This window comes from Triticum urartu, chromosome 7A (assembly GCF_056163025.1).
Source record: "Triticum urartu cultivar PI428250 chromosome 7A, HENAU_Tu73, whole genome shotgun sequence".
In the NCBI taxonomy this organism is placed as follows: Eukaryota; Viridiplantae; Streptophyta; class Magnoliopsida; order Poales; family Poaceae; genus Triticum; species Triticum urartu.
The window spans coordinates 46696243-46717106 of record NC_141879.1 but is presented as its reverse complement, the minus strand read 5'-3'; the positions used below and the strand labels follow the sequence as shown (position 1 = coordinate 46717106).

General features: G+C 43.7%; 1 long non-coding RNA gene across 1 annotated transcript; it reads right to left on the bottom strand.

Moving 5' to 3' along the window:
• Positions 1–4939: 4939 nt before the first annotated feature.
• Positions 4940–8130, bottom strand: LOC147957548 (uncharacterized). The gene is made up of 3 exons (XR_015610791.1): positions 7832–8130; positions 6558–6629; positions 4940–5281 (listed from the first exon to the last, which is right to left on the bottom strand). It is a non-coding gene; the product is annotated as an uncharacterized LOC147957548 (long non-coding RNA).
• Between the last annotated feature and the right edge of the window lie 12734 nt (positions 8131–20864).

The following is a 20864-nucleotide window of genomic DNA, read 5'->3' as shown; positions in this document are numbered from 1 at the left end:
CCTCTTGGCCAGGGTGTGGCCCCCTCTGGTATTTTCTCTGCTCAGTATTTTTTATTAATTCCAAAAATGACTTCCGTGAAGTTTTAGGACTTTTGGAGCTATGTAGAATAGGTCTCTAATATTTTCTCCTTTTCCAGCCCAGAATTCCAGCTGCCGGCATTCTGCCTCTTCATGTAAACCTTGTAAAATAAGAGAGAAAAGGCGTAAGTATTGTGACATAATGTGTAATAACAGCCCATAATGCAATAAATATCAATATAAAAGCATGATGCAAAATGGACGTATCAACTCCCCCAAGCTTAGACCTCGCTTGTCCTCAAGCGGAAGCCGATAACGATAAATATGTCCACATTTTTAGAGATAGAGGTGTCGATAAAATAAAATACGGACATGAGGGCATCATGATCATTCTTATAACATCAACATATATGGATATTGTCATATGATTTATTATGCTCAAGTAATAATCTATCTTCAATGTCAAGTATGAATCAGGAACTTCATTGAGAACTAACAAACTATAATCTCAGCCATTGAGGCAATTGCAATTTATCGTAACATCAGAAAGAGTTAATATATGAGCTTTTCTGCAAGTTCACATACTCAACTATCATTTAGTCTTTCACAATTGCTAACACTCACGCAATACTTGTGGTTACGGAGTTTTAATCAGACACAGAGAAAGATAGGGGCTTATAGTTTCGCCTCCCAACCTTTTACCTCAAGGGTAATGTCAACAATAATAATTCATGCTAACTTACATCCAATTGGATATATATATATATATATCAGGATCTTTCCAACACAATGTGCTTGCCAAAGGATAAAATGTAAAAAGGAAAGGTGAAGATCACCATGACTCTTGCATAAGGGTACAAGATAAAAGTAAAAGATAGGCCCTTCGCAGAGGGAAGCAGAGGTTGGCATGTGCTTTTGGTTGGATGCATGAAATCTTAATGCAAAAGAACGTCACTTTATATTGCCACTTGTGATGTGGACCTTTATTATGCAGTCCATCGCTTTTATTTCTTCCACATCACAAGATCGTATAAAGCTTATTTTCTCCACACTAATAAGTCATACATATTTAGAGAGCAATTTTTATTGCATGCAACATGACAACTTACTTGAAGGATCTTACTCAATCCGTAGGTAGATATTGTGGACTCTCATGGCAAAACTGGGTTTAAGGATATTGGAAGCACAAGTAGTATGTCTACTTGGTGCAAAGAATTGACTAGCATGAGGGAGAAAGGCAAGCTCAACATGTTGGATGATCCATGACAATATACTTTATTTCGGATATAAGAAAACATAACCCATTACGTTCTCTTCCTTATCCAACATCAACTCTTTAGCATGTCATACTTTAATGAGTGCTCACAATCATAAAAGATGTCCAAGATAGTATATTTATATGTGAAACCTCTCTTTCTTTGTTACTTCCTATTAATTGGAACGATGACCAAAGCTATGTTTGTCAACTCTCAACAACTTTTAATCATCATACTCTCTATATGTGAAGTCATTACTCTCCATAAGATCAATATGATCTCTTTATTTCTTTTTATTCTTTCTCTTTTCTTTTATTCCCTCAAGATCATAGCAAAATAATCAAGCCCTTGAGTCAACACTAGTCTTTATTATATAACTCACGGACTTGATTCCATAGAGGGATCATAAAGCAAAACTCACAACTAGATCATACTAAAACTTTATTCTACTAGATCAAGATATTACCAAAAGGATCGAACTAAGAAAAACGGTAAAGATATGAATGTGATGGTGATACGATACCAGGGCATCTCCCCCAAGCTTGGCAGTTGCCAAGGGGAGTGCCCATACCCATGTGATTATATCTCTTTCATCGGAGGTGAGGAAGATGGTGATGATGATGATAATTATGCCTTCAGCTTTTTCATATCGTAATTGAGAAGAGCAATTTCCTCCTGTAAATCATCGATCTCCGATTCTAGCTTCAAAATTTTGTCACATAAATCTCCTTTGCTTTTCTGCCAAAAATGAGAAGGAATAGATTGGTTGTTAGATAGTTTAGCCCTCTTAGGGAGACTAGATTTGTTGAACTTCACGTGCATATCCCCAGGTTGAGGTAGAGGGACATCCTCCTCCTCCGAACTTGAATCATTGATCCTCATCAAATGAGCATCCTCCTCCTCATCTGTAGTTCGGCCAAAAGGAGATAGATCCCCATAGGTCTTTGGGCCAGCAATGAGTTGTGAGACATAGCTCTCTTCGTCAGAATCCTGAGATGACATCTTGCTCTAATCTGTGGCAGAAACAACACGAAACAAAGACAGAGGATATTTGCATGATACGGTGGTCAATACCTCTGGGAGTTTATATAATGAATTTTTACCGACCAAAAGAAGTATCATGCAAGAAAACGGAGTCCGGAGAGTACACGAGGTGCCCACGAGGCAGGGGGCGCGCCCAGGGGGTAGGGCACGCCTCCCACCCTCATGTCCTTCCCGGACTGCTTCTTGTTTCCCTATTTTCTTAAATATTCCAAAACGGAGAAAAATTGCCATTAGAACTATTTTGGAGTCGGTTTACTTACCGTACCACGTACCAATTCCTTTTCGGAGTCTGGCACGTTCTGGAAAGTGTCCCTTATGTATTCCTCTGGTGTTACGGTTTCAATAACATTGGTTTAAACATTTATAGGATTACCTGAGATGTAATGTTTGATTCTTTAACCGTTCACCACCTTCGGATTTGTGGCTTCAAAGTTGTTGACCTTTATGGCACCGGAACGATAGACCTCCTCTATAACGTAAGGACCTTCCCATTTAGAGAGAAGTTTTCCTGCAAAAAATCTTAAACGAGAGTTGAATAGTGACACATAATCACCTACATTAAACTCATGCTTTTGTATCCTTTTGTCATGCCACCTTTTAACTTTTTCTTTAAATAGCTTAGCATTCTCATAAGCTTGGGTTCTCCACTACTAGGAAAAGGCTAATTAGTGGTGCACCTGTTCTGTCCATTAATGGCGCACCACATAGAAGTGCGTCATTACTAACAATTTTTTCAAAAAAAAATCAGATTTTTTTCAATTTTTTCTTAATTTCGGGTCACTATGACTTAATCTCGGGTCAATATGCTTAATCTCAAGTCAAGTCGCACTAAGTGGTCAAACTTCCCAAAAGGTCACCCATCCTCACACTACTCCAGCCCGAGCACGCTTAACTTCACAGTTCTTTCCAACCGCAGGACCACCTCACTTAACATGCACTTGTTGATATATCTATGATATCAATCCTATTAAACCTTGTTGATGTCTTGTTCATGTTCATGAGTGTGATGAAATTTTCAAAAAATATTTCGAACATCTCGGTCATATTACGTATCATATTTTGAAAAAACAATCCAAAAAAAATTTCAAAACCAAATTTTTTTCTGCTACTAGCGCACCTATCAAATGGTGTGCCACTAGTAAGTTTGAAACTTTTTCCATTTCCCCCCCCCTCTAGATCTTAAAAGCCCAGTATCATTCGTTCTGTTAGGTTTTTGGGGATTCTAAAAATCTTCAACGGGGTTCCCCCATGTTGAATTCGGATGTAACTTTTCGAGTAGATGATTTTTCATATAAAAAACATTTTAATCTGAGTTCGTATGCAAAAGTTATGCCCATTTTACTAAATTCCAGAGAGATTTTGCAAATAAAGTCGAAATTCATATTTGTAAATTTTCCCAACAACAAGACCACATATCACGTGGGAAACTTATTTTCTTTTATTTTTTTGACATTTCCATCATTTTCTTTTTTTAACTAAAAAGGCAGTCCATGCGAGGGTGCATTTGGTTATGAGTTGTTAGCAGTGGCGCACTAGGGGATAGTGCGCCATTACTAGTTGACATAGTAATGGCACTGCACAAAGGCGCTTCACTCCCCGGCAACGGCGCCAGAAAAGAGTCTTAATGACCCACAAGTATAGGGGATCTATCGTAGTCCTTTCGATAAGTAAGAGTGTTGAACCCAACGAGGAGCAGAAGGAAATGATAAGAGGTTTTCAGCAAGGTATTCTCTGCAAGCACTGAAATTATCAGTAACAGATAGTTTTGTGATAAGGTAATTTGTAACGGGTAGCAAGTAACCAGTGTAAATAAAGTGCAGAAAGATGGCCCAATCCTTTTTGTAGCAAAGGACAAGCCTGGACAAACTCTTATATAGAGAAAAGCGCTCCCGAGGACACATGGGAATTATCGTCAAGCCAGTTTTCATCACGTTCATATGATTCGCGTTCGGTACTTTGCTAATTTGATATGTGGGTGGACCGGTGCTTGGGCGCTGTCCTTACTTGGACAAGCATCCCACTTATGATTAACCCCTATTGCAAGCATCCGCAACTACAAAATAAGTATTAAGGTAAACCTAATCATAGCATGAAACATATGGATCCAAATCAGCCCCTTACGAAGCGACGCATAAACTAGGGTTTAAGATTCTATCACTCTAGCAACCCATCATCTACTTATTACTTCCCAATGCCTTCCTCTAGGTCCAAACAATGGTGAAGTGTTATGTAGTCGACGTTCACATAACACCACTAAAGGATAGACAACATACATCTCATCAAAATATCGAACGAATACCAAATTCACATGACTACTAGTAGCAAGACTTCTCCCATGTCCTCAGGAACAAACGTAACTACTCACAAAGCATATTCATGTTCATAATCAGAGGGGTATTGATATGCATAATGGATCTGAACATATGATCTTCCACCAAGTAAACCAACTAGGATGAACTACAAGGAGTAATCAACACTACTAGCAACCCACGGGTACCAATCTGAGGCTGTGGGACAAAGATTGGATACAAGAGATGAACTAGGGTTTGAGAGAAGATGGTGCTTGTGACGCCCCCGATTCAATCGTACACTAACCATGCACGCAAACGTGTACGATCAAGATCAGGGACTCACGGGAAGATATCACAACACAACTCTAAAACATAAATAAGTCATACAAGCATCATAATACAAGCCAGGGGCCTCGAGGGCTCGAATACAAGTGCTCGATCATAGACGAGTCAGCGGAAGCAACAATATCTGAGTATAGACATAAGTTAAACAAGTTTGCCATAAGATGGCTAGCACAAACTGGGATACAATCGAAAGAGGCGCAGGCCTCCTGCCTGGGATCCTCCTGAACTACTCCTGGTCGTCGTCAGCGGGCTGCACGTAGTAGTAGGCACCTCCGGTGTAGTAGGAGTCGGCGTCGACGATGGCATCTGGCTCCTGGGCTCCGGCATCTGGTTGCGGCAACCAGGTAGAAGGGAAGGGGGAAAGGGGGAGAAAAGCAACCGTGAGTACTCATCCAAAGTACTCGCAAGCAAGGAGCTACACTACATATGCATGGGTATATGTGTAAGGGCCATATCAGTGGACTGAACCGCAGAATGCCAGAATAAGAGGGGGGTAACTAATCCTGTCGAACACTACGCTTCTGGTAGCCTCCGTCTTGCAGCATGTAGGAGAGAGTAGACTGAAATCCTCCAAGTAGCATCGCATAGCAATAATCCTACCCGGCGATCCCCTCCTCGTCGCCCTGTTAGAGAGCGATCACCGGGTTGTATCTGGCACTTGGAAGGGTGTGTTTTATTAAGTATCCGGTTCTAGTTGTCATAAGGTCAAGGTACAACTCCAAGTCGTCCTGTTACCGAAGATCACGGCTATTCGAATAGATAAACTTCCCTGCAGGGGTGAAACACATTACCCGACAAGCTCGATCCCATTTGGCCGGACACACTTTTCTGGGTCATGCCCGGCCGCGGAAGATCAACATGTCGCAGCCCCACCTAGGTACAACAGAGAGGTCAGCACGCGGGTCTAAACCTCAGCGCACAGGGGTCTGGGCCCATCGCCCTTAGCACACCTGCTTGTTGCGAGGGCGGCCGGAAGTAGAACTAGCCCCCTTAATACAAGAGCAGGCTTACGATCCAATCTGGTGCGCGCCGCTCAGTCGCTGACGTCATGAAATGCTTCTGCTGATACCACGACGCCGGTAGCCCATATCTTGTCCCACATGGCAGTTAGTGCGTATAAGGTCAACGACCCAACTCAGATCAAATACCAAGATCTCGTTAAGCATGTTAAGTATCCGCGAACGCCAAATAGGGCCAGGCCCACCTCTCCCCTAGGTGGTCTCAACTTGCCCTGTCGCTCCGCCACAAAGTAACAGTCGGGGGCCATCAGGAACCCAGGCGCAGCTCTACCGGGATGGAGCCACCTGCCCCTTCAGCCCCATCTCCGAACAGTATCATAAGTAATGTAACAGTATAAAGTATATATCATATACCCGTGATCACCTCCCGAAGTGATCATGGCCCAGTAGTATAGCATGGCAGACGGACAAGAGTGTAGGGCCACTGATGGAACACTAGCATCCTATACTAAGCAGTAGGATAGCAGGTAAGGGTAACAACTGTAGCAACAATGACCCCGAAAGCAGTAACATGCTACACTAATCTAATGCAAGCAGTATAGAGAAGAATAGGCTATATCTGGTGATCAAGGGGGGGGGCTTGCCTGATTGCTCTGGCAAGGAGGGGTCGTCAACACCGTAGTCGTACTGGGTAGCAGCGGCGTCGGTCTCGGTGTCTAGCGAGAGAAGAGGGGGAAGAAACAATAAATACAATGCAAGCAAATGCATGACGATGCATGACATGACAAAGCGTGATGCTAGGCGTGCCCTAACACGGTATGAAGTGATACCGATGAAGGGGGGAAACATCCGGGAAAGTATCCCGGTGTTTCGCGTTTTCGGTCAGATGAAACAGAGGGGGAAAGTTGCGAGTTCGATAGGTTAGGGATGTGTGGCAGACGAACAGGTTGCGTATCTGGAATCGTCTCGTCGTTCTGAGTAACTTTCATGTACAAAGTTTTTCCATCCGAGTTACAGTTTATTTTATATTAATTATCAAAGTTTTAATCAATTTCTGGGGTTATTATTAAATCGAAAATTAACTAGCTAAATGCTACGGGTACACATAAGTGTACCCAAAGGAGTACACATGGGGCTGACTAGTGGGGACAGGGGGCTGAGTCAGCAGCCCAGTCAGCAGTCAAAGTTTGACTGTTGACTGGTCAAACTGACCAGTGGGCCCCCCTTCATAGTCACCAAAGATAACTAAATCAAATAGATCTAACTTAAACAGATTAATTAATGTTAAATTAATTAAACAAATTTAATTAGATTAATTAAGCAATTAATTAATTAATTAACTTAATTATTATGATTTTCCTTCCAATTTTAATTAATTAATTTATTTATTTCTGTTTTCGTTTTCAGGGGCGGGCCCCGCTGTCAACGGCCCTAGTGGCCTAGCGAGTGTCGGGTGCGGTCGTGCGTGCCCCAGGCCACCAGGGCGCGGGGAGCACTCGGGCACCCAGGAGGGCGCGCGCCGGCGGCCATGACGCAGTCGACCGGAGCCGCGAGGAGTGGGGCGGCGACCACGGTGGAGCGCAGCGGGGCAGGGGCGATGCGGCGGGGGCAGAGGCGGGGTGGTGAGGGGAGGCGGGGCTACGGCAGCAGTGGTGGAGCCGGAGCCGGAGCATGCGGGCGAGGCGAGGCCGGTCGGCGGGGAGCGGCCGTCGTGTGGGGTGTGCACGGGAGCAGGCAGGCGCGAGGCAAGGGCGGGGGAGCGCGCGCGGCCGGGTAGCAGCAGGTCGCAGCCGGCCGGAGGCAGGCGTGGCTGGGCATAGCCGTTCACGGCGAGCGGTCCATGACGACGGACGCGCGGGCGCGTCGCACACGGGGACAGGGGAAGGAGGAGGAGAGGGGGAGAGGCCCGGGGCCTCACCGGGGTTCGCAGGGCCAAGGGCAGCGGGGCTCGAGGTGGACGACGGCGACGACGTGCGTAGGGGTAGCAGGCCGGTGGGGAGGTGCTCCGGGCGGCGGCGGCCAACGGCGACGGGCGACGGTTGGCGCGGCGAGCGTCGTCGAGGGAGAGGGAGATGGGAGCGTGAGGTGGCGGGGGACAGAGCCGACGAGGGCGGCGACGTGCGCGTCGGGCACGGCGACGGGACCAAGCCCTCCTCGATCCAGATCGGGGGGAGAGGGGAGCGAACGTGGGGAAGGGGGCGAGGGAGAGTGGGGGTGTCGGTGGGATGTGGGGTTTGACCAGGCGGGGTTCGGGGTGACCTAATAGGGCGCCAGGGTGGGCCGGTCTGGCTGGGACATGGCCTAGTTGGGCCGGGGTCTTCTGGGCCGGAGCGCGGGGGGGTTCTTTTGTTTCCTGTTTTCTTTTCTTTATCTATTTTCTTTTCTATTTTATTCTTTTAATTTTTGTTTTATAAAATATAAATACAACTCCTAAATTAATGTTATAACTTATTCTACTGCCCCAAAAAGTTTGACACCTAAATAAAATAGTTTGCATTATTGTAATTTTTAAAAGGCATTTAATTAATTGTCGTAGCTGCTGTTTTAATTACTTTAGAGCCTTTAAACATTTTATAAAAGTGTGGTTTCTCCACTAGTATTATCCATGATTTATTTGACACATTTTGGACATTTTAGTTTTAATGTTTGAAAACTTTTATTGTTTGCCTGATTTTGAATTTGAATTTGAATTGGCTTCGAACTAACTCGAGTTTATCAACAGTAACCGAGGTGACGTGGCACCATTAGCAGAGGTTTACTTTAGCTTGATTATCTGGGCGTCACAATTCTCCTCCACTACAAGAAATCTCGTCCCGAGATTTAAGAGGGAAGTAAAGGGGGAAGGTTCGGGTTACGAAATTCTAGGGAGTGGTCTTGGTCTTGGTTGTTCTTCTCTAAGAGGTTGATCCATTACATTGATATCTTCATTCTGCTGTTTCAGGTCATCATGATGAAGTTGTCGTCTTTTCTTCGGGAACTCCATCGTACTTACGAATAGGTAAGGGGCAGCTGAACAACAATTGAATGTTATAAGGGAAAATCATCGGGGGGTATCCCAAGAACGATCATAAGAGTATCTCTCGAGTTGAACAAATAAAACACATCGAGAGAAAAGTTGGAAGGTACAATAAGAAGTTTCAAGCAGCCAGGCAATCGTTCTATGCCTAGTCAGAAGGTGAAAGGGGTTTCATGCAACGGAATAATTATTGTGTCCGATGCCAGAATTGATGATCTCATCGGAAGGTGGCCCATGAATTACATATGAGTCCAAGTGGGAGGAATAACTTTGGGAACAAGGGGTGTACAGGAGAGTCAGGTTTCGATCCTATGGAACTGTGGGTTATGGGCCCACCATGTGGGTTAATAGTAGGAAGAGGGGTGACGTCTTGCACGATCATGTAAGCAAGGCATGTTAGAGAATAACCGGTCAGTTATGTTGACCGGTCAGTTATGTTGATAGCATCGTTGGTACCAAGGGTGAGGGACGAAGAGAACCATTTTCCTGATCGTTGAACGAGGCAGACCAATAGGCAATGTTCTCGTCCATCGGTAGTTACCAGAAAGCCATCAACAGCAGAAACAGGGTCTTACTGACAGAGTGGTACAATGAGGAGTTTACATAAGCAGAGAAATATTACTGCTAATAACATATAGATCACAAGAAGGGTTAAACAAACCAATGGAAAGGAAAAGTAATTATCAGGTTTAAACAGAACAATGGAAAGGAAAATGTGTATACACACATATTTCAGGGGTATATCCTTCCCAAGGACAAGCGGAGCATGATATCCATGACAGGATAGGAAGTATAAAACCATTGAGGTAAGGGGGGAGGAATTTCATGATATTACCCGTACAACGGGGTTTGGATAATTGATAAAGAAAATTTAGCATTATGCTTCAAATGTTCTTATTAAAGATCGGAGTACCACAGACATGATTCGAGATAGCATTGACATGGTCTTCAAACAAAGGTCGAACTTGGATACTCAATGGATTCATCAGGAACAACTTATATACTATGTCTTACAATTTCCACGTGGAAAAATGGTTAACCTTGCTAAAAAGGAAGCTATAACAATAGGTCATCGTTAAAGACCAATGTTATAACTCTTGCGAATATGTTCTAACCATCATATCTGACCGAAATTCAGATCTGATTGGTGTCAGGATACCTCAGACTTGGGATGCCTGAGAAGAAAAGGTGCAACACAATTGACGAGATGACATCGAAGATTCTCGGGAAATGAACTATGGAAGCGAGTTCCGAAACAAGAGTTCACCATTAAACCAAGGAGAGGATGAGGAGGTGGCTGATGGACTCGATGATAATTCAACGAGGTATCCAAAAAAAGATGGATCTCCACAATTATGTGGATAAGGAGACAACATTTGTCAGATCAAATGATATAATGAAATATGCTCGAGGAAAACATACACAATTAATCATTGGTTGAAAGGTGCGCCCGAAATATGGGTTAGGTTGCACGACCAATGTCAGAATGTTGATTCAATAATCAATAGTCCAAGAATGAATGGCCGACCATTAACTTCAAAGCAATAGGGTTGCTACAAGGGCAGAATCCAAACAACATCGTTCACTTGTTGGTACCCCGGTTGGAAACAACACGAGGACCAAGAAAGAATGGTGATGGTGAGAAGTATCACTATACCAAGAATTCTTAAGAGGTGGAGCAATCCCAACAACATTCTCGACATAATAGACAGTAATACTTCAAGGCAGAACACAACACTAGCTGGAGAGCAAGTTGAATTCATAATGTGGACAAGTTCGCGATGAAAGGAAGTCAAGGGTGTTGTCGATGATAATAAAAATATCGAGGGCAAGGAGGGTATTTCTCATCATGAACACAGTTGACATCTCGGAAGAAGTCAAAGTGTTGAAGGTGATCCGACACATTTGCCAGGAGGTTTCAAGAGGATGCAATCAAATAACAACGGCAACAAGCAAGGAAATGACGAAGTGGCAAGTTATAGGATCAATATATAAGAGGCATGCTCGGAACCAAAGTTGCCTTTCAAGGCAAGCAACAAGATGTTGAAAGCTTGACGTAAGTCGTGCTCACACACTGAAGAATACGTGCACCAGAGAAGGACAAGGTAGCACAGTCAAAGGTAGCAAGACCAGGATGCAGCCGATAGTCTAGGAATGACCAGATTGAGTTCAGAATTTCCTAGTAAAAATACTAGGGGTATTTGATTTGTAGTGCGGAATAATTTCACTAGTCGGTGTCCTCGGTTGATAACAACCCAGAACCCGTAGAGTGATTACGACAAGGAAAGACATTACTTCAACAAAGTTAGTAAGCTGTGGTGCAATGGCAAGACATCTCCGAGATACCAGGAGGTAATACTCAAAGATAGAACATGATAGAAGTAGAACCGGTTCATTGACCTATGACAGTAGATACTTCAACCTTGCCAAAAATAGACGAGGCACTGGAATGAATTCCCATAAGATATATTAGATCAGGACAGCATGGTCGGAACCATAACTGTAAGGAATCAATTTCAAGAATACCGAACGAATCAAAGCTGGATAATCATTTTGCAAGAAGCTTCCAAGACGGTCTACATCATTTTCATCGGCATGAACACAAAGTTCAAGGTCGACTCCCACTTCTTTAATGCAGATCATTTCATTCACCTCTCACTTTGATATAACTGTAGTGTTGGAATTTTATCTGGTAGAACATCGGAAGAGTATGACTTGTGAAAACTTTCAGGTTCTCACGGATTAGAGGAAGGCATAGGTTCAACCCATCGGGCACCTTAGTAACATATACCACAAGTTTCAAAAGTAAATACACAAGCTCGAAAGAAGAACATGGTTGGCCAAGCAGAGGATACAATTTACCAAAGGCATTATGTATCAGGGGAAGAACTCACAAGGTGATTGAATATGAAGGACACTGTCGAATAAAAATCCAACAATGGATCGAGCGATCCACAACAAAGCTGATGTGAGTATCGGTACTCACTCAGAGAAAGGAAGAAGGCAGAGGCATCGGATTCAAGAATCATCTGATTAATCTGATGCTTAGGTAGAAAGAAATTATGGTTTCCAAAACGAAGGATCAGAAGCAGACGCTTTGATCAAGGATGGAAAAGCTGAAAACACTTAGTTGAACAATCAATAAAGGTTTGAATTGCCGAGAACCAACTCATGTCCGAAATGACACCTGAGCCGGAAAGATGATCTTAAAAAGGATAACCTGATGACTGCATGCGTACGCACATATTGAATCAATATGCTCAAAATGACTAAGACAAGTGATGTTATCGAGGACTACTGTTCATATGGAATTAACCATAATGCAAGCAGGCAAGAGTTTCAAGAGTAACAGGATGTAGAGGATTTTCAAAAGATCGAAAAGTATTCCGAAGAATTATGTGAGACACCTGAACAATTGAGAAGAACGGATCCTCGATAAATGTGAGGAAAAACCCGTAAGGGTTTTCATGTGAAATAAAATTGCAAGACAGTAAACTCAAAGGATTCTCGGGGTAATGGAGAATAGTTCGAGGCATCTTGTAACAACAAGAGTGACGGGGAATGATCAAGAGAATGACAAGTGCATGCAGATATCCATAGAGATATATCGGTCGCAGTGAATTGCAAAGGCGATGAGCACAAGTGTCTCGGCAAAATATCGAGGCATATCCTCAGAATCTTCTGACGAAGCAGGTGATCTTCTGTAATAAGGGGCTCTCCGGATGGAAGTGATCACGAGATCCTAATGTTAGAGTTAGCAAAATTCATTTATCCCGAATAGAAGAGAGATCAGAGTCCTAGAGTATAGACGAGGAATAAAAGATCCTAATACCACCCAATGGCGACGTGGGCTCGTAAGCCACACAGCCATGTTAGTAAAACAGTTTTCACTAACTAGACTCAACTTCGGCCAAGGAGTTTGGAAGGGGGATTCCTACAGGCAGTCGGCTCTGATACCAACTTGTGACGCCCCCGATTCAATCGTACACTAATCATGCACGCAAACGTGTACGATCAAGATCAGGGATTCACGGGAAGATATCACAACACAACTCTAAAACATAAATAAGTCATACAAGCGTCATAATACAAGCCAGGGGCCTCGAGGGCTCGAATACAAGTGCTCGATCATAGATGAGTCAGCGGAAGCAACAATATCTGAGTACAGACATAAGTTAAACAAGTTTGCCATAAGATGGCTAGCACAAACTGGGATACAATCGAAAGAGGCGCAGGCCTCCTGCTTGGGATCCTCCTAAACTACTCCTGGTCGTCGTCAGCGGGCTGAACGTAGTAGTAGGCACCTCCGGTGTAGTAGGAGTCGTCGCCGACGGTGGCGTCTGGCTCCTGAGCTCCGGCATCTGGTTGCGGCAACCAGGTACAAGGGAAGGGGGAAAATGGGGAGAAAAGCAACCGTGAGTACTCATCCAAAGTACTCACAAGCAAGGAGCTACACTACATATGCATGGGTATATGTGTAAGGGCCATATCATTGGACTGAACTGCAGAATGCCAGAATAAGAGGGGGGTAACTAATCCTGTCGAAGACTACGCTTCTGACAGCCTCCGTCTTGCAGCATGTAGAAGAGAGTAGACTGAAGTCCTCCAAGTAGCATCGCATAGCAATAATCCTACCCAGCGATCCCTTCCTCGTCGCCCTGTTAGAGAGCGATCACCAGGTTGTATCTGGCACTTGGAAGGGTGTGTTTTATTAACTATCCAGTTCTAGTTGTCATAATGTCAAGGTACAACTCCAAGTCATCCTGTTACCGAAGATCACGGCTATTCGAATAGATAAACTTCCCTGCAGGGGTGCACCACATTACCCGACACGCTCGATCCCATTTGGCCGGACACACTTTTTTGCGTCATGCCCAGCCGCGGAAGATCAACACGTCGCTGCCCAACCTAGGCACAACAAAGAGGTCAGCACGTCGGTCTAAACCTAAGCGCACAGGGGTCTGGACCCATCGCCCTTACCACACCTGCATGTTGCGAGGGCGGCCGGAAGCAGAACTAGCCCCCTTAATACAAGAGCAGGCTTACGTTCCAATCCAGCGTGCGCTGCTCAGTCACTGACGTCACGAAATGCCCATATCTTGTCCCACGTGGCGGTTAGTGTGTATAAGGTCAACGACCCAACTCAGATCAAATACCAAGATCTCGTTAAGCGTGTTAAGTATCCGCGAACGCCGAACAGGGCCAGGCCCACCTCTCTCCTAGGTGGTCTCAACTTGCCCTGTCGCTCCGCCACAAAGTAACAGTCGGGGGCCATCGGGAACCCAGGCCAACCTCTACCGGGATGGAGCCACCTGCCCCTTCAGCCCCCATCTCCGAACAGTATCATAAGTAATGTAAAAGTATAAAGTATATATCATATACCCGTGATCACCTCCCGAAGTGATCACGGCCCAGTAGTATAGCGTGGCAGACGGACCAGAGTGTAGGGCCACTGATGGAACACTAGCATCCTATACTAAGCAGTAGGATAGCAGGTAAGGGTAACAACTGTAGCAACAATGACACCGAAAGCAGTAACATGCTACACTACTCTAATGCAAGCAGTACAGAGAAGAATAGGTGATATCTGGTGATCAAGGGGGGGGGGCTTGCCTGATTGCTCTGGCAAGAAGGAGGGGTCGTCAACACCATAGTCGTACTGGGTAGCAGCGGCGTCGGTCTCGGTGAGAAGAGGGGAAGAAACAATAGATACAATGCAAGTAAATGCATGACGATGCATGACATGACAAAGCGTGATGCTAGGCGTTCCCTAACGCGGTATGAAGTGATACCGGTGAAGGGGGGAAACATCCGGGAAAGTATCCCGGTGTTTCGCGTTTTCGGTCAAATGAAACAGAGGGGGAAAGTTGCGAGTTCGATAGGTTAGGAATGTGTGGCAGACAAACGGGATGCGTATCTGGAATCGTCTCGTCGTTCTGAGTAACTTTCATGTACAAAGTTTTTCCATCCGAGTTACAGTTTATTTTATATTAATTTTCAAAGTTTTAATCAATTTCTGGGGTTATTATTAATTCGAAAATTAACTAGCTAAATGCTACGGGTACACATAAGTGTACCCAAAGGAGTACACATGGGGCTGACTGGTGGGGACAGGGGGCTGAGTCAGCAGCCCAGTCAGCAGTCAAAGTTTGACTGTTGACTGGTCAAACTGACCAGTGGGGCCCCCTGTCATAGTCACCAAAGATAACTAAATCAATTAGTTCTAACTTAAGTAGATTAATTAACATTAAATTAATTAAAAAAATTTATTTAGATTAATTAAGCAATTAATTAATTAACTTAATTATTATGATTTTCCTTCCATTTTTAATTTATTTATTTATTTATTTCCGTTTTCGTTTTCAGGGGCGGGCCCCGCTGTCAACGGCCCTAGTGGCCTAGCGAGCGACGGGTGCGGGCGTGCGTGCCCCAGGCCACCAGGGCACGGGGAGCACTCGGGCGCCCAGGAGAGCGCGCGCCGGCGGCCACGGCGTAGTCGACCGGAGCCGCGAGGAGTGGGGCGGCGACCCGCGAGGAGGGAGGCCGCGGGAAACGACGGTGGAGCGCAGCGGGGCAGGGGCGACGCGGCAGAGGCAGAGGCGGGGTGGTGAGGGGAGGCGGGGCTGCGGCAGCAGTGGCGGAGTCGGAGCCAGAGCATGCGGGCGAGGCGAGGCCGGTCGGCGGGGAGCGGCCGGCGTGTGGGGTGTGCACGGGAGCAGGCAGGCGCGAGGCAAGGGCGGGGGAGCGCGCGCGGCTGGGTAGCCGCAGGTCGCAGCCGGCCGAAGGCAGGCGTGGCTGGGCATAGCCGTTCACGGCGAGCGGTCCGCGACGACGGACGTGCGGGCGCGTCCCACACGGGGACAGGGGAAGGAGGAGGAGAGGGGGAGAGGCCCAGGGCCTCACCGGGGTTCGCAGGGTCAAGGGCAGCGGGGCTCGAGGTGGACGACGGCGACGACGTGCGTAGGGGTAGCAGGCCGGTGGGGAGGTGCTCCGGGTGGCGGCGGCCAACGGCGACGGGCGACGGTTGGCGTGGCGAGCGTCGTCGAGGGAGAGGGAGATGGGAGCATGAGGTGGCGGGGGACGGAGCCGACGAGGGCGGCAAAGTGCGCGTCGGGCGCGGCGACGGGACCAAGCCCTCCCCGAGAGGGGAGCGAACGTGGGGAAGGGGACGAGGGAGAGTGGGGGTATCGGTGGGATGTGGGGTTTGACCAGGGGGGGTTCGGGGTGACCTAATAGGGCGCCAGGGTGGGCCGGCCTGGCTGGGACATGGCCCAGTTGGGCCGGGCTCTTCTGGGCTGGAGCCCGGGGGGTTCTTTTGTTTCCTGTTTTCTTTTCTTTATCTATTTTCTTTTCTATTTTATTCTTTTAATTTTTTTTATAAAATATAAATACAACTCCTAAATTAATGTTATAACTTATTCTACTGCCTCAAAAAGTTTGACACCTAAATAAAATAGTTTGCATTATTGTAATTTTTAAAAGGCATTTAATTAATTGTCACTAGTCGTCAACCCGTGCATCTGCACGGGCTAGTATTTTTTTATTTACACATTTACACAAACAGTCGCAAAGCAAGTATTATATAGTGGAAGTGAAAATATGTAGGAATAATATAAGAGAAACTTGCATGTTCTTATTTCCCTAAAAAAACTTGCATGTTCTTATTTTGAACCACATGATTCTTGCTTAACGGTAGGACAAAAAGGAAACACATTCCTTCAATCAGTTCCTTTTTCACAGTTTTCTTAAATTAGTTTCCGGTTGAATGTTACAAAGTGAGCTTCATCAATAAGAGAAGGGAGACAATTGGCCAAAGTTCTATGCCCAGGCGCCCAGCCCAAGAAAACATGATGTACTATACATATTTCGAAATTTACCTTTTTTCATCGAAAACAAATCTCACACCTTCTCTGCACACAAAATTATATAACCCATTTTGACAATAGAGAATTCATAGATACAGTGGCTACTGTTTTTGTGTTAGCCACATTAACATTTTGTTCCCAAAAATATCATCCCTGCTCCCATGTTGCTTCATACTATTTCTGCAACCTTTCGTAGGAAACGGTGCAATATCTTTTCTTGGGCTGTTGTGGCGTCGCCATCATTTGGAGCTCGGTGCTTCAGTTGGATATAATCTTAATGAGGTCGTCCCCCAAGTCTTGTGGCAGGAGGCTTAATCTCAACTACCTTGTGCCACTGATCGTTTGGTGCATATTCCGGGAGAGGAACGGAAGGGTTTTAGTACTCACATACACCACTGTAGACGATCGTCAACCAAAGGAAAACTGACGCCTCTCGGCTGCAGCTAGTCCAGGTCGTTTCTATTTACGCTAGTTGAAGCGGTGTATGTGTGCATATTTCTTGCGCTGCTGGTATGAATTTTGGGTCGTTTGTTGCACTGTAGTACTCTTGGACCTATGTGATTTTTTCACCCCTATATCATTAATATGGTAAGTGCAGTCCTCATGCATGATTCAAAAAAAATTAGAGAGAGAAAACGATTGAGCAACATCTATTGATAAAACCATGATTGGCTTGACCCGTAAGATGAGTAGCATCAATATTGGTTCCACTCGTTTGCAGTTTTTGCATGTTAATTCTTCATATGAATGTATGAATGTATAAAGTAAGGAATATTAATGTTTTTAAGGGAGTGTAAACCAATAACAAAAATCACATCACTTATAGAGAGAACCTTTACTAAACTATAATTATTTGAGGTAAACATGTTGAAGTTAATGAGACATAGGTAGATACAATGGATTATATGGCAATAATCATAAATCTACATGTATCAGCGTACAACTAACCCATGAGTCCTCAAGCTTCAACATTTCGTAAATCTCAACCACCTTGCCATCTTGAGTGCTACTCGATCATCCATTCTCCTGTAATATATATTTAAGGAAACTTGGTATATGTATGCAAATACAATGCATCAAAATAGACAGGTGCTAAAAACAGTACACCTCAGGTGCTATTCCATGATCCTTTTGTCTACAATATAAATCCAATGAAATAAGGTATCTAGAATGGAAAATAAACTGTGCATTAATCATATTACATCAATCATACATAGATGCCGCCAAAATACATACACTGATAAGAACTCATGAAGTATATATGTGGAAAGGTCTTCCCCATATAATTGATTAATGGATGTCTCTACAGACCTTCTGTGTCGTAGTGAGAGAATGTATGGATACATTTTATTATATCAGTGTTGATAAAGAGTAGAGAACAACTATGTAATAGAGAAAAAGGAGATGGTCTATAATCTGAAAGATACAAATCCATCATGCTTTTAGATTGTGATCTTTCAGAAGTGTGTATCTGACTTGTATTTATGAGATAAATGTATCAAATAATGCAAGTTCACTAAAAAGTAATGTACGTAATTTAGGGAGACATATCCTGAACATATTTAGTAGTTCTTATATTCAACAGTGTAGTTTTGAAGTAATATATCTCATAAGCATAATTCTTGATTACAAAATAGTGTCCGAATTCAGATTAAGTTGATTTAGTTGCCTTTAGAAAATCTTGGACTGTAGGTAACTATCATGTATGTAATATCGGGTAGATTAGACACCGAGGTGCTAATATCATCCGAGCATAATGTATCTTCAGATTTCAAAACTATCTTATGGCCTAGGCATGGTCAAATCATGTAAAGAGGAGCCTCACTCGACTAAAGCTCATAATAAGGAAGCTACCTAGCCAAGGTGATAGCGTTACCTATTGACATTGCCAAGCAGGACATGAAAAAAAAAAGCAGGACATGACATATAAAGGTTACTGAAGTACTAAGAACGCGTACAAAGAATACGTATAAAAACACATATATTTACCTGTAGAGAGAAGATAGACCCGTGAGATGGATTTTAAGTAGAAATAATGTCTTCCGTAGATTAGGAAAAGTGTTTGTATCTCTTTCAGTTTATTCATATATCAGAACAAAATTATATATGCAACAGCCGGGTGCAAAATGAAACATGTAAGAGAGCCTTAATTTCTATTGTCGGAAAGAATCAGGTTGTTATAAACAGGGTGAAATATTGATCGTGTTGTTTCCTAGGAGGAAATGTCGATGGGAAGCAGCACAATATGCAAAACGAATTTGAAATATCATCTGAGCTAACAAATATTCAATAGGTGACTTGGTGTTCTTTCCTGGGAAGAAAAACTATAGTAACCAGCACAATATTAAATAGGATTCCAATATCGTTTAATTAAACATCAACCAAATGGCGAAGAAACCATTCTTTCACCATAAATAGAAACCAAAACAAAAAGATTAATGTATCAGGTAGAGTACAGTGATAAATGCTCTTTAACACCTGATATTTCATAAGATCCAGATGCTTTCGTATATAGCGGGCCTATCATAAATTTATCATTTACGAAGATGCATGATATAGCAGATTTGCTCCGAGAGGGCAGCTCCAGGAAGATCTTATTGGGTCTTAGCATCAACTTTCAGCAGTTCAAAAACTGAACCAAAAACTTCAGATATTTACGGTGAACAGAATTATAATTAGCAAGAAACACCTTTCATAGTCTGCCTTCCAAGAAAAATAATAATGATATACACCATGGTTATTTGGGAGTGCAGAGCAAACAATAAACAATGAATAAAAAAGTGAGACTGGATTGATACCTCAAGGTTTCTTCATGAAACGTTATATTCAATCTAAAAAAACCAATGTGCATCCTTTTATGTTCGACCTGCAAAAAAGATAGTACACAGAAGCTTCAGACCAGATTGAACTCACCACCAGTTCAATTTTGTAAATTTGGTCTTCAGAACTAATACAAAAAAGTGTAAAATTGCAGTGTCGTTTCAATCCAAGATAACCTTCTGAAGCTTACGAAAAAAGCTAATCACAACATAGTCTAGTGAAATGCCTCTGTAAAAATTGCTTGGAATTATGATGGGTCGTCTTATTTAGTGTGCTTGTTCGCCTTGCCATACAGTGTCCGTTGATTCAGCTAGTTACGGTAAAATGCTTCACGCATGTAAGAAGTAATGCTTGATGCAGTTTTTCATTCACTGAAGTGTGTGCACAGTCCACGACCATAACTGAAAATGCACTAAATGCCTTAAAAATTCTAGTTAGCTCATTAAATGATTAATCTACACGGGCTGGAAACTGAATCATGTTGAATGCAGAAAATTTCTCTCTCTGTTTTCTCTACCAGATCATATGTTAAAAAATTGTCAGTATGTAAAATATAGCAGAATGGATACCCTAAAGTAATTTTCATCAGCCAACATATATATCTACTGCCCATGAATCATGATTGCCCAGTGCGTACTATAAATGTGATAAGGACAAATATTCTGTTGTATAAAAAATGATGGAAAACTTCAAGATTAGTCCAGCCCAGATTTCTTGCATATGCACTGCACTTGCAACAAATCTGGCTTACAAAATTGCAGAAACAGCACTAACATTTAGGACATGGTACTATTACAGAAATATTATATGGATAAAATTATGTAGTGCAGGAAATTCAGGATAGATACGAAACAGTTTACTTGCATATGCACTGAAATTCCCTGCTGAGTGGACACAGAGGCGACCATCACCCAAAAACAAAACAGTTTTAAGAAGGTGAATAGCTGGGCCACCTGCCTGGCATAGTTATTTGGCTCTGCAGCCTCGTTCTCTGTACACATTACCTGAAACATGGACGGGTCAAGATTTGAGCTGGGCAGAAGGGAAAATTTGCATAGGTTAGTTGTACTGGAGGGAGTACCTTTACATGGATTTCATCCTCCTAGGAGTCTAACTGATCTTAGTTGCTGGGCACATGCATTAGCATCTCATAGCTTCAGTCCACACTACTGTTCAGTATGCCGGCAACGAAAAACAATGCCACTGTTGGCTTTGGTGCACTACCTCCTGCTGAAGCTCCTCTACCAGAT